At 43.3% G+C, this 14,782-nt stretch overlaps 1 pseudogene; it reads right to left on the bottom strand.

Moving 5' to 3' along the window:
* The window catches only part of LOC123482563, a 50,526-nt pseudogene extending 36,086 nt beyond the window's left edge, over positions 1 to 14,440 (bottom strand).
* Between the last annotated feature and the right edge of the window lie 342 nt (positions 14,441 to 14,782).

Genomic DNA, 14,782 nt, shown 5'->3' with positions numbered 1-14,782 from the left:
ATCTAGAAAAATACAAATTATACCACATAAACCTCACAATTTTAATCGCCAGATTTGCAGTACCACAGCCAACCGAAACACCGTCAAACAAACAACATGGATGAATCCATCAATCCATAGAAAACACAACACAAAGTGATAAGACCCAAATGTTATGCTGTGACTTACCTAACACTCCGAGTCTGTAGTTTATGGTGATTACATGACGTTTCCTAGCCTCGCCAGAATACTCCCATCAATCATGTTCCCCGTTCCCTCCATGTAGGATCCACCATGGATGTACACCATGACTGGCTTCAGCCCGTTCTCATCATGGATGTCTGGAAAGAAGAGCAACAAGCATGAGCACCTGTAGATAACACTGAGTCTGGTAGTGTGTCCCAAATGGCACCCTATTCCCTATATAGTGCACTACTTTTGACCATCGCCCTATGGACCTTTGTCAAAAGTAGTGTAAGGCTACTATATAGGTAACAGTGCGTCATTTGGGTGGTTAGGAAGGAGCCAGCCACATCCTCTACTTTGGATGCATATGTTCTTGACATTTTAATAACATCCGTAGTGATCAATATCTAGTCTGCACACTGCAGGGAAATCCAATTAACCTTTTTGGTTGTCTCACCTCAAGAGAAATCAATTTGTTAGTAATAATTTGTGTCCCCTTTTTTCAGTGATTAGAGAATCGTACTGTAATGTTGTTGTGTAGAAATCTGATACTACATATAATATGCCTTTGAAAATCCATGTAAAGTGAGCCATGGGGGAAAGAAGGCAAGCTGACATTCAAAGTGGGTGTCATATGCAAACACAATTGGATGAGATAGGGCCACTGTAAGTACTGTAGTATTGGGGATGCTTAGATATGTGATAGCGGCATCATTCTGCAGAGATCTGTACAGGGATTATGTTCTTGGAATTACACCAACACACAAGGACTGTTTCCCAAATGGCACCATATTTCCTACTTAGTGCATCACTTTTGACCAGAGTCCGTATAAAGGGAATAGGGTGTAATTTGAGACGCATCCAAACATGACTGCTACAGTACAATTAGGCAGGATGAATACCTTATCTGGTTCTGATTAAAGCTGGTGATTAGTACATGTGTAGGTGGTGATTATAAATTAAGAGGGTAGAGCCTTAGTATGAGAGAAGATTGGAGAGGGGATATCATGTTCCACAAACACCCAGCCTGCTAGCAGGATAAATGACCACTGAGTTCAACCAGCAGTCACAAGCCTCATTAGGGTGTTCATTACCTAATAGTTGATTCCTATGGGTCCAGCATTCCAGAATTCATAGCTCAGCATTCTACCACTGCATTCCCCCTTCTACCTCCTTAGGACATGGTGGAGAAGCAGTGAGTTTAGAATAAATGATTTAGGGAAGGAGGCATTTTTCAAGGATTTCATTACTTCAACCAAAAAAATAGAAAGGTGTTCTTCTAGCCTCTGGGTAGATACACTATACAGTGCAATCGGAAAGTATTCAGACCACCTGACTTTTTCCACATTTTGTGACGTTACAGCCTTATTCTAAAATTGATTAAATTGTTTTTTCTCCTCATCAATCTACACACAATACCCCACACTGACAAAGAAAAAACAGGTTTTCAGGATATTTATGCAAATTTATTTAAAGTAAAAAACAAAATATCACATTTACATAAGTATTCAGACCCTTTACTCAGTACTTTGTTGAAGCACCTTTGGCAGCGATTACAGCCTCGAGTCTTCTTGTGCATGCTACAAGCTTTGAACACCTGTATTTGGGGAGTTTCTCGTATTCTTCTCTGCAGATCCTCTCAAGCTCTGTCAGGTTGGATGGGGAGCGTCGCTGCACTGCTATTTTCAGGTCTCTCCAGAGATGTTTCATCGGGTTCAAGTCCGAATATGGCTGGGCCACTCAAGGACATTCAGAGACTTGTCCCGAAGCCACTCCTGCTTTGTCTTGGCTGTGTGCTTAGGGTCGTTGTCCTATTGGAAGTTGAACCTTCGCTCCAGTCTGAGGTCCTGAGCCTCCGGAGCAGGTTTTCATCAAGGATCTCTCTGTACTTTGCTCCATTCATCTTTCCCTCGATCCTGACTAGTCCCCACAGCACGATGCTGCCACCACCATGCTTCACCGTAGGTATGGTGCCAGGTTTCCTACAGACGTACGTTTGGCTTTCAGGCCAAAGAGTTCAATCTGGTTTTATCAGACCAGAGAATCTTGTTTCTCATGGTCTGAGAGTACTTTTAAGGTGCCTTTTGGCAAGCTCCAAGCGGGCTGTCATGTGCCTTTTACTGAGGAGTGGCTTCCGTCTGGCCAATCTACCATAAAGGCCTGATTGGTGGAGTGCTGCAGAGATGGTTGTCCTTCTGGAAGGTTCTCCCATATCCACAGAGGAACTCTGGAGCTCTGTCAGAGTGACCATCAGGTTCTTGGTCACCTCCCTGACCAAGGCCCCTTCTCCCCAAGATTGCTCAGTTTGGCCGAGGCGGCCAGCTCTTAGGGAAGAGTCTTCGGTGGTTGAAACTTCTTCCATTTAAGAATAATGGAGGCTACTGTGTTCTTGGGGACCTTCAATGCTGCAGAAATGTTTTGGTACCGTTCCCCAGATCTGTGCCTAGACACAATCCCTGTCTCGGAGCTCTACGGACAATTCCGTCGACCTCATGGCTTGGTTTTTGCTCTGACATGCACTGTCAACTGTGGGATCTTTATATAGACAGGTGTGTGCCTTTCCAAATCATGTCAAATCAATTGAATTTACCACAGGTGGACTCCAATCAAGTTGTAGAAACATCTCAAGGGTGATCAATGGAAACATGATGCACCTGAGCTCAATTTGAGGTCTCATGCAAAGGGTCTGAATACTAATGTATAGTGTATAATTTAATTTTTAATACATTTGCAACATTTTGCAAAACCTGTTTTCGCTTTGTCATTACGGGGTATTGTGTGTAGATTGATGAGGATTTTTTATTTATTTAATCCATTTTAGAATAAGGCTGTAACGTAACAAAATGTGTAAAAGGAAGATGTCTGAATACTTTTCGAATGCAAATGTATATACAAAAGCATGTGGACACCCCTTCAAATTAGTGGATTCGGCTATATCAGCCACACCCTTTTGTTGACAGGTATATAAAATCGAGCACACAGCCATGCAATCTCCATAAACAAACATTGGCAGCAGAATGGCCTTACTGAAGAGCTCAGTGACTTTCAACGTGGCACCGTCATAGGATGCCACCTTTCCAACAAGTCAGTTTGTCAAATTTCTGCCCTGCTAGAGCTGCCCTGGTCAACTGTAAGTGCTGTTATTGTGAAGTGGATACGTCTAGAAGCAACAATGGCTCAGCCGTGAAGTGGTGAGCCACCCAAGATCAAGCAGAACAGGACCGCGAGTGCTGAGCCGTAGTGAGTAAAAATCATCTGTCCTCAGTTGCAACACTCACTACCGAGTTCCAAACTGCCTCTGGAAGCAACGTCCAGCACACTAACTGTTTGTCAGGAGCTTCATGAAATGGGTTTCCATCCGAGCATCCCACACAAGCCTAAGATCACCATGTGCAATGCCGGCGTTGGCTTGAGTCGTGTAAAGCTTTCGCTGCCATTGGACTGGCAGTCACCATCTGGCAACGTCCGAGCGACAAATCTGAGTTTGTCGATGCCAGCTACCTGCCAATCATGTCTATTAAGTTTGGTGGGGGAGGAATTGGTCTGGGGTGTTTTGCAATGTCCAAACATCTAGTGACCTTCCGGTGGAGGCTGTTATAGAGACCACTCCATATTAATGCCCATGATTTTGAATGATGTTCGGTTCCACATATTTTTCGTCATTAGTGTATCTCGTAATATCTACTACACTGGCTGAACAAGTGGGGTCATACATCATCTTACCATATTATCAGGGCTCTATCTCACCAGGATGAGAGCATCGAGGGAAAATCATATGCACGGCCCCACCACAGGATTGGATAAAATGTGTGTATGCTATGTTTATCACCAATGCATTTTTGTATGTGTAGCCTCATTTATGTCTGATATGTTAGTCAGCTGTACAGCAATGTAAATGTGTGTTTCTGCAATGCTATTTCAAATCATGATTTCCAAATAAATGAGATTCCCTTGGTCTATCTCGGCAAGCGTTGGTCATGGAACTGGCTCGGTCTTCTCGGTTTACCCCTCCCAAACTTGTGTTTATTCACAACCTTTCAGTACACTCCGATTATTGGTTTCTGTTCATCCGCCGTTGGCTGCTGCTGCAGGGGGTGGGCCAGTCCTGTTTAAATCATTCCTTCTGCCTCCACATTAACCCTAGTAATCTCCAGGCCCTATGGCCACAGATGATTCCTTTGCATTGAGCTCAGCTGTGTGTGTGTGCACTTGTGTGTGTGTGTGCGTGTTGTTATATCGTTCCCCTCCTCCCAAAAAAACCACCAATATATAGAAAGAAGAGGTGGAACAACCCACAGTGTTATTAATTTCCTCTGTGTTCTGAGTGGGCGCCTATGCTACATAATGTGAATGTATCTTTTCACAACTCCTCACCTGGTAGCACCAACCTAGCCTATACGGTCTTAGCTGCAGTCTTGTTGTGCGTCTTGAACCTTCCTTCACCTCTGCCATGCTCCTCTTGGGCAGCAGCCAATACAGTGCACTTCACGAGAGACTGGGTCGATGGGACAAGTTGGAGGAAGGGTAACTAACTCATGTCTTATTTAATGACCACTTTCTCCATTCCCCGCTAAAAAGTTCTTACATTAATTTATTAGTAGGATGGGAGCTGCTGAAACCAAGTGAAAATGCCAGATGACATTAAAAGAGGGGCACCACATAAAGTTGTCAGTGACTCCTGTCTAAAAACAGATATTCATCTGATGCAGCTCTTCTTTAAAAGCTAGGCTCTGAGTTCTATGTTTCTGTGATATTTGGCTGGCCTTTGATCAAACATAGAAGCAAATTGTCTGTCACTCTCACATCTCTAATGTTGACCTGCTCTGGGAGGTTGAACTGAGAGACTAAACAATAGCAACTTTTCATCCATTCTAAAGACCTTAATTTTTGAACATGTTAAAAAAATTTGGGGGTAGGTCGTCTCCTTGTCCCAGCGTGTCCCCATCCGGTCACTCCAGAGCACTTAAAACAAGAAATAGAGAGGGATTGGCTAGAGGAGGAAGACCATCCTTTTTCTTCTCTCTTCCCTCTACCTATCTCTCTTCTCTCTCCCATTCCTCTTACCCCCCTCTCTCTCTCTCTATTCTCTCTGTGCTCTGTCTCTGTGAGGAGCTGTATGAGCTGCCTATCAACAGCTGCCTGGCTCGAGTACTCTGCAGTCGAGCATACCCTAGATATTCATCACTCCCACCGTGCCGGGGGAGATAATATATTCCTCTCCGGCACTGCTTCGGCGCCGCACACTTATCTCCAGCGGGGGGGGGGGGGGGGGGGTGGGGAGAAGGGGGGGGGAGGGGGGGGGGGGGGGGGGAGAGGGGTAATAGGGGGGGGGTCATCAGAAATTTTCCATTGGTTTCAGCATTTTCCAAGCGTTAGTAATGGGATAGAGGGATGAAGGATGATGGAGGGAGGGATGCAGGGGATGGAAGATGGCAGTTAATGACCATGCATGGGGAACAATCAGCTTCTCCAACCCCACGGTTAGACAGAATTCGCTAGTCACACTTCCTGTTCCTTTTCTGATAGACCTGGGTCTAATCATTAGAGCACATCGTAGCAAATGTTTCGCAACCTAAACTAGTGTTTCTTATTGGACAGTTAAGGTAATCCCTCCCTGTTTCATAAAAAAAATATCCAGTTTGGTGCCAAATGATACATCTTCTTTAACACATCTCTCAGTCTCTAGTGTGCCAAAGCCTGTCAAAAACAGAATACAATTCCAAGAAGATGGTCCTCTGTAGCTCAATTGGTAGCACATGGCTCTTGTGATCCAGTAGTGGGTTCGATCCCCGGATCACCCCTTGTAAATAAATATATGCCACTTGACTGTAAGTCGCTTTGATAAAGCGTCTCTAAATGTCATATTATTATTTTTTTAAGAAAAGTGCTCAGAGCTTAGTGTCAGAAGTCTCAAAGGCATTATATTATACCACACTATTAGTTTTGAAGTACGTCTACACACTCCACACCCCTAATGTCGCTTAGACATGGTCTCAATTCAGAACACTTCAAATAATACCCTTTCTTTCTTACTCCAAACTAGTAATTCAATAATAAGGATATATTTGATCGCACATTTCAAAAATTCCTTGAGGGCAAAAAAGAAAAACTAAGTTTTTCAAATGCAGCCATTTAAAAATTCCAAAGAATAGGAATGCGCTTCTATGTCATTTAAGCCTGAGGTGAGGGCTTTTAAGTGGGGAACTCCGGCAGAGAAGGTAGGAGTTAGGGGAAGGGGGGACTCAGTGAGCTGCATTGCTGTGGTGTGGGCGAGGTGTGTGTCTATGGTGCGTGTGTGTTCCCTTCCTCGTCTTTCTGTGCGCATGTGTGTTCGTCCTTTCCGTGCGTCAGTGTGTTTGTGTGAGTGCATATCGTGCATGTGTGTGCTGGGTGTCTCTGCTCTACAGCACACTTACTCTATTAGCAGAGCTATAACCTCAGGGACTGGGGATAATTCTCGCCGGTGCAGATGTTCAAACAGTCAGTGTGCATCGATCCTCCGCCTGCACTGCGCCATAGCGCTCCCTGAAAACACAGGCGTGGGTTTTGACTACACGGCAGTAGTTCTTCAAATGAAGGGTTTATCCAGGCATTTCAAAATCGACTGTTCAAGAGTCAGAATCGAATCGTCTACTTTTAGTTAACATTTGTATCTCACACAGTCACCAGAGAGATAATTCTTACACGCTGATCCAATACACTTAAAAATAGTAATAAATGCATTCATGGCAATTATCACTGATTCTAAAGGTTACAATAGATATTTCTGAAAAACGTTTCACCATTTAAAAAAATTAAGAAAAAATGATTATGTAGTTATAGGTACACACACATTGCTTTAGTAATCTCCTAATAAGATTTAAGGTAACCTTATTCACAGCTTTCCTCCTACCTACCAAGCCTATTACCTTTTCACATCATCAATCGCTATAAAGGCAATCTGATTTTTCTACAGTCGTCATTCAGAGGGTGAAATCATAAAACCTGTATTACTGAGAATATATGCCACTTTCTAGTGTTGCAGCTTTTTGAGCAAGAGAATGCCCAACCGATCGTACCACAGTGATCTAAAAATTGTCCGACTTGTTCTGCCCTTTATTTTAACCAAAAACAACCCGGTGCCTTATCATCACTACATTTCCCCAGTGCTTCCACTCCTCTCCTACCATCCCCCAGATCTTTAGCAACTCAGACAAAAATCAAACCACCATTTTGGGTTAATATACCATCACAAAAGCGCAAAACTCACAATTTTACAGTTACAAATAACAGGTGTCCACTGTCCATGTGGTTAGTGTAGTGCTCATGCTTCACCGAGCAACGAAAAAAAAAAAAATAAAGGAAACATATTCTTCCCCCTCCGAGGGAGGCCAAAGACAATACATCAAGTTTCAATTTAACATCTTTCACTTTGCAGCAAAGGGGAGTGAGGAAGGTTTGTGGTACTATTCTACCCTCATTCCCATTTAGAGGTGACCTTTCACCCTTAGTACCCGATCTTCTGATTCTTATTTATCTCATCTCCAAAAGGTTTAAAAAATCAGGTCATTATATTCAAGTTAAGGGAAAAATAAATAACTTCACAAAAAATAATCTATATTGTTTTGTACATCACAATATCGCTTTTTATTTTTGGGGGGTCAAAGAAAAAACAAAAAATACCTTCTCTTCATCCACCATCATTATTGGTGAAATCACCCTTACTGTTTGAGTTGGCTCCTACAGTCAACAGCAGAGGGAGGTACAGGGGATAGGAACAGATTTTTAAAAAAATATATATATATATATAAAAAACAATCTTATCAAAAAAAGAATGATAAAAATACATTGAAAACTTTCAAAGTTTGGGGGGTTTGTGTTGAGAGAAAAAAAGATCTTGTAGGAAAACATATTCATTCTAACAGTAAGTGCTTCAACCAATTGGATAGCATGACACACAATGTAGGGAGCACCAACACAGCATTCTGATAATGTTCTAACACAATGTTTATACGGGTAATTATCTAATACACTCCTTCCTATTAACCCCTAATGCAAGTAGCTTTTAAAATAATTCCCCCTTAGACACTGTATAGGCTACCCCCCTCCCACTAGGGCAAAATCACCAACATAAATAAATCACAAACACTAATCAGCAGAAACAAACAACAAGTCTCAACAAGTCCACTCTAATCTTCATCCTAAATTATCAATGTAAAATATATTCATTCTATCACTAACTCTCACTATACTACACCCGTCAAATTCCCTACTAAAATATGTAAATCACCTAAGCTATCGTTTTCCCTTCCTTCATATAGTGGTAGACTGGTAAGGTACTACTACACTGTTTGTTCCGCGTATGTGACCGAATACTATTTGATTAGTAGTGTTATGACCTCAAGGCAACTGGAGACACTGAGGTGATTTTCCTGCCAGCCGAGGTGAACAGTGTGTGATTTATGAATACAGAGGTTGTATAGGTTGTAATAGTCTCTGTACTGTACTGAGCAGGGTAGTGTTGAACCCTTCTCTACATTGGGGTTGGATTGGGGGTCTTATGCTATTTGAGAGTGGGCGTGTTGTTAGAGGAAATGATTAGCCATTGCCTAGAACTTGATCTTCAACTGGACCTTTAGCCTGCTGTGGTGTAATACCTGGCTAATAAAATAGACTTAATTCTCAGACCCATTAGTATAATAATAGTAATGGTCATTATGGTTAAGACACGAGGCAGGACACAGAATGTGGACGATAATGGGATCAGAGTGGCATTCTGTAGCACATTCTGTAAGCCACTGTAAGCTGGACTTAGACAGTGGTTGCATCCCACCAACCTTCAAGAAAAACCACATGATTTCACTGTGGAAATTTGCTGGATTTCACATGTGGAAAATCACTTTTTTTGGAACACTTCCATCCCACTGGGCACACACAGGTTGAATCAATGTTGTTTCCACGTGCAACCAATGTGGAATAGACGTTAAATTGACGTCTGTGCCCAGTGGGATGTGATCACTGTAGTTTTACATGATCTGTGTAGTTTTACATATCACATGTTGCTTTATATGTTGTCACATTATCACATTAACTTCACATAAGATCACATGATCACATGAAAACATGTGTTTTTGGAACACTTCATGAGTTCACATGTGAAATTCATGTGATCTTTCCTATTCCCTTATAGTCACTACTTTTGACCAAAGCCCTATGAGCCGTGGTGACAAGTAGTTAACTATATAGGAATCGATTACCTTGGATTCATCCTAGTACCAATTAAAGTATAATCTAATTTAAAGAAAGCAACAAACATTGCTATGATAACTGTTTGTTTTGCACTTCTGTTGGTCTGGTGTCTCTGAGGCGCTAGATCTCTAGCGTGGTTGGTACATAATGAGGCCTAAGCCTTGAGCACACACACACACACACACACAGCTGAACAGGCCTGTAAAAGTAATCTCACAGTTAACAATATCTCCAAGCTGTACAAACAAAGGCAAGTGGCATGTCAGTTTAACGCACTAAAAGCATAAACTCCCACATCTGTCCTAGTACGAATGTCCATACACACACCCACACACGTGCACGTACACGCACATACACAATGCATCACTCGCAGACACCTCACTGTAACGCACCATCAGACAGACACCCAAACATCTGTCAGACCAGATGAAAGAAGAATCCAGTCTCAGTGTTTGACTGAGTCTTCAGTTTGTTTGTTGCCCTTGAAAAAGTCTAAACGTGGTGCACGTCTTTGAAGGCTGCATCCGAATGGCACCCTATTCCCTATAGTGTACTAACCTTTGACCAGAGCCCCTCTTCCTCTTCCCTTGGAATAGGCACCCTATTCCTTATAGTGCACTACTTTTTGACCAGAGCCATCGTCCCCTTCCCTAAATAGCACCCTATTCCTTATAGTGCACTATCTTTGACCGAGCCCTCGTCCCCCCTTCCCTAAATAGGCACCCTATTCCTTATAGTGCACTATCTTTGACCAGAGCCCTCTGGGTGCCATTTGTGCTGCCACATGACCTACCCTGGAGATATTGTCCTCTCTCTCCCTGCCTGGCCTTGCCTGCCTCTCCATGCATATGACTGACTGTCAGAATCACACACTCACCACAGACAGACTGACAGCTAAATACTCAGCTCCAGCGCTGTGAACCGAACCTGGCATTGGCAGGCTACTTATGCTCAGAGAAGGGCTGCGTCCCAAATGACTCCCCCATTCCCTTTTAGTGGACATTCCCTATGGGCCCTGGTAAAGTAGAGCACTACTAGGGAATAGGGTGCCATTTGGGTTTTGCCAGACATGCTCTTGAGAAGGACCCAAAGAGCACGGCTTTTTCTTACACAAGCCACTCACAGAAGAAGAAGCAGTTAGGTCGGGGTAAACCTACTATAATACTGTATTGAGCTGTCATTCAAGCCCCTGTCAATGTACTTTTTTATCTTTCTTCAATGTAATGTAGCTTTTCTCCCTCCTGTGTTTCTATGTGAAGTGATAATTTGATTAATAATGAAATACAATAATACAGGTTATCTGCCTGCACTGTCCCATTGATGGATGTGAGTCTGAAATGTCACCCTAGTCCCTACAGAGCGCACTACTTTTGGACCAGAGCCTCATGGACATAATCAAAAAGTACGTATGTCAGGAACAGATGCCATTTTGGATGTAACCAAGGTGTGGGCCACAGCCATCAGCCCATGATAACCAACAAAGATCTGATAAATTACAGCTCACCATTGAAATGTAGAGAGGCCAATTATCTCTGGGAGCGCACATGAAGGGTAACAAGCAGTAGATTTATAGTAATTGCTGCTTTCTATTTCTGTTCCAGTGTTGAATAGTAGCAAAACAGAACTAATGTAGGACGGTGTTCACAATTAAAGATGGAGAGAGAGAGAGAGATGGGATGTGTCCCAAATTGCACCATATTCTCTACATAGTGCACTACCTATGGGCCCTGGTCAAAAGTAGTCGCTACATAGAATAGGGGTACCATTTGGGACAACCCTGCTGTGGTTTGTCTCCTCACCCAGAAGAGCCCTCAAGAGGCTCCATATTCACTCTGATTAATTCACAATAAAAACAGGATCACCTCCCGGGTCTCCGCTGTAGTACCCAGTCTGCAGCCACTGTCAGAACGATAAAGCCAGCTTCTAGCAACAGCTCCAGGAGCTAGCAAGCAAACACACACTGCGCTTTTTGTTCAGCACAGACAAACATAGCACCTAAAATTAAAGGAGCTCTGGCATTAAAATACAATCCCAAAATGTACCTCACAAGCCAACCCCGCTAGCCAAAACGGCATTCACCACCCACACTGCACAATCAAAAAGGATACAAAGAACAGAACTTGTGCAGGTTATCGGATATTTAACTATATATGGCGTAGTCTTTTGTACTTAAATCAGACGACACAATGGAAGGCCTTTCTTAATCTGTCAGTCCACTCTGAAGAGAGAACTATAAATCTAGAATCCTCTTTTTGTGATCCCTGGGCTGGCAGGATGTCTCCACATTACACAGGATTTGAAAAGGGCAACTCTGAGGCATCTGTAAGGATGGCGGGCAGCCCCGGCAGTATGGAGAAGAAGAAGATGAACAGAACGGGGAGAGAGTGTTGTCTTCCATGAAGCACTGACTGACTCCTCAAGAGGAGGACAGTCTGTGTCCCCTAAATGCAACGTAGTGCACTACGTAGTAGTGAATAGGACCCCTGGTCAAAAGTAGTTCACTATTAGGGAATAGTGTGCCATTTGGGATGCACTCAAACAGACTGGAGAGAGTTGTCTTCTTGACTCCTGAAAGAGGAGACAGAACACTCCTCCAGCCATCCCTGCAGCTCTTTTTGCTGTTGAGTTTTTCCTTCAGGCCAATTACCTTTAGCTGGAGAACTGTAGCTTTAGTTCAGTTGATTTTTATTACATCAACATCCATGACCTGCATTCATACATTTTAATGCCAACAAACATATCCTAATATTCTGATACTGAAATTGCCTTCATTCGGTAATTGACATACTATGAATTCAGGTTAGAAGGGCATAATGTATCAGAATGAAAGATACCTGAGGCAAGTTATATTGCCAATACACAGACCAAGGAGTTCAGACGATTCTGCTTAACCAATATATAGACAGCAGCACTGTCTGTCCACAAGAATTCGAACCCTTGATCCATCCACTCCACTTCTACAACATTGTTGGCGAAGCCACACTACAACAGAGAATGACTGAATATAATGGATTAACTTGGACATCCTACATGTTTGATTCCAATTGCCTACATGTAAATGAAAAAGCCCACAGGGTATAGAGATTTCAGTTCATGTCTGTGATTATAAGAACTTTGTTCTCTCTGAGATTGTGAAATAAGTATGTCAGCGTAGCGACAGGCTTTTGCTTCCGGACTGGGATTTTCGGGATTATCTATCCCCTCCTTGTGGTATTTAATATGGCAAGAGCTCAGACTAAATGCAGCTGAGAGCTGTAGAGTTCAGGGTGTGAATACTTGGAGAATTCTCTTCCCATTGACCTTCATAGACCGGAAAGAGTCTATCTCTTCAGAAGAGACAGCGACAGCCCAGCAACAGTTCAGTTTGACCTTGAACATCTGTGTTCCAGTTGCACTGAGACCAAGCTTTTATCAAACACTCTTTATTTTATTTTTATCTTGCTGTAGGAGTCTGATAGGTGGGGCCTGAAGGGGGTAAGTGCATTAGAAGTGCTCACTCAAAACGGGACCTCTGCCTGCACCTAATCGACAGGAGAGAAGGCTTCAACTGCTACAGTGAATAGAATATAACTTTACTGCAGGAGTGGGACATCCTGCGCCCTCGACAGTGGGATGATACTATTTTCTATTTCTATATTCTGTCATTATTGGAGCACATTGTCCACTTTCACTTCCAAGCCTTGACCTTCAGTCAAAAAGCGTTGTGCCCTTTGGTGAAAGTATCGCACTTTGGATCAAAAGTGCACCACCGTTCTGGTTCAAGGAAGTTATTCCAGCCACTCTGAACTGCTTCAGGACGAATGAACCTGCAAAGTGAAATGCCAATACAAACACAAAGCCAAACAGAGGGAGGATAACAAGATATTTGTGTTAATCAGGGTGTGACATACCATCCTCAGTTGGCACGTAAATCGTTAGGTACAGCGTCCTCGTTTTGATCCTGCATATAGGTTACCACTGTAGTCCAAGTTGGCTGTGAACCACACAGGCATATCGTTGAGTAACTTTTCCTCCAGGTACTGTGGACACACAGGGCGAACTGGGTAGCATTCCTGATCCCAGGCCAGGACATGGGCGGCTCGGGGCTGGAAGCGTCTCTCCCCTGTAGGGGCCAGCGTGCGGGATCCCCAAGTACTGCTCCACGGGCCCTAGGATCTCATTGGGCAGTGTCGTCTTTAACCCCCTCAGTTCCCGTAATTCGTGGTGACAAGAGGGTGGACCGGGGTCTGAGCCACGACCGACAGACACAAGACACTAACAGGAAGCCCATCCATAAGAGAAGGTAGACCTTGGATAGGTAGACCATCCCCATTCCAGGATCTATAGTGGCTCCTCGAGAGCTCCGTGGAGAGGTACTGGTTCCCCCTGGCCTGGTTCCCCTCAACATGCTCCTGCTGCAGGTCAGCCAAGCAGATTGTGGTCCTGGAAGTTCTGGAACTCCTCTCCCCACCCCCCACAGCTCCCAGACCAACCTGCTCCTCAGGCTGTGATTGACAGCTGACAGACAGAGCTCCAGCCAATCAGAGCAGCTTTGTGCAACTCGGTGCCCCCCATCCCAAGAGAAGTGGGTCTCACGTATAGATCGTTGGTCGGGTGCAGTGCCTGTGATTTGTCTCAGATGTCTTTGCCTGTTGACCCAATTCCAGCTTGGTTTGGTTACCCTGAAAGGAAGACAGAATGGGACATGTAAATTAATCCTCGACACATCAAAGACTACATACAGTATGATGTCCAAATCCCCTTCCAATATATTGTCCACTTGTTATGTATAATCAAAATGTGCAGAGAGATGCAAGGCATGAAATTGTATATCTCTAACAAATCAATTAGCATGGAATAGACAACAACGTAAAAAGTGTGGTTTCTAATGGAATCAACAGCAGAGATACTACATTGGCAAACTGCTTTATTTCCTTGTGTGACTTCATTGTTATGGTCAGGATGATTTTGCTCATAGCAGCAGTTTCAATAAATGAAAACTCCAAGGCTGCATCCCGATCATTCTCCAACCATTTCCCTAAAGTGTGTACCCTTGCACTCTTGCCATTATGGCGTTAACAATGGTGGGAAACTCTCTAGCCAATGATTACATCAATCCAATGCTTGTAAATTCAAGACAGGGAGTGTGCAAGTACACACTTCTGGAAAAGGGGGAGAAAAAGGATGCTGCCCAAAATTTTGTGGATGACTTTTTACAAGAGTCAGTTGTTGGTGGCACTTAACACTTGACCAACACAAATTTTAAAATCCACAGTTTTACTGTGGAATACTACGTACTTGCTATAGGAATTCTGTAGTTAAGCTGTAGTATACTGTAGAATACCATACTACACACTGTAGTATCTCTTGATCATGTGTAGTACTTGTATTTTTGTGTACTGTTCCGAAT

The sequence above is a fragment of the Coregonus clupeaformis genome, chromosome 35 (assembly GCF_020615455.1).
Source record: "Coregonus clupeaformis isolate EN_2021a chromosome 35, ASM2061545v1, whole genome shotgun sequence".
Lineage (NCBI taxonomy): Eukaryota > Metazoa > Chordata > Actinopteri > Salmoniformes > Salmonidae > Coregonus > Coregonus clupeaformis.
Note: the sequence above shows the minus strand (reverse complement) of the source record. Positions and strands in the feature narration are given on the sequence as shown.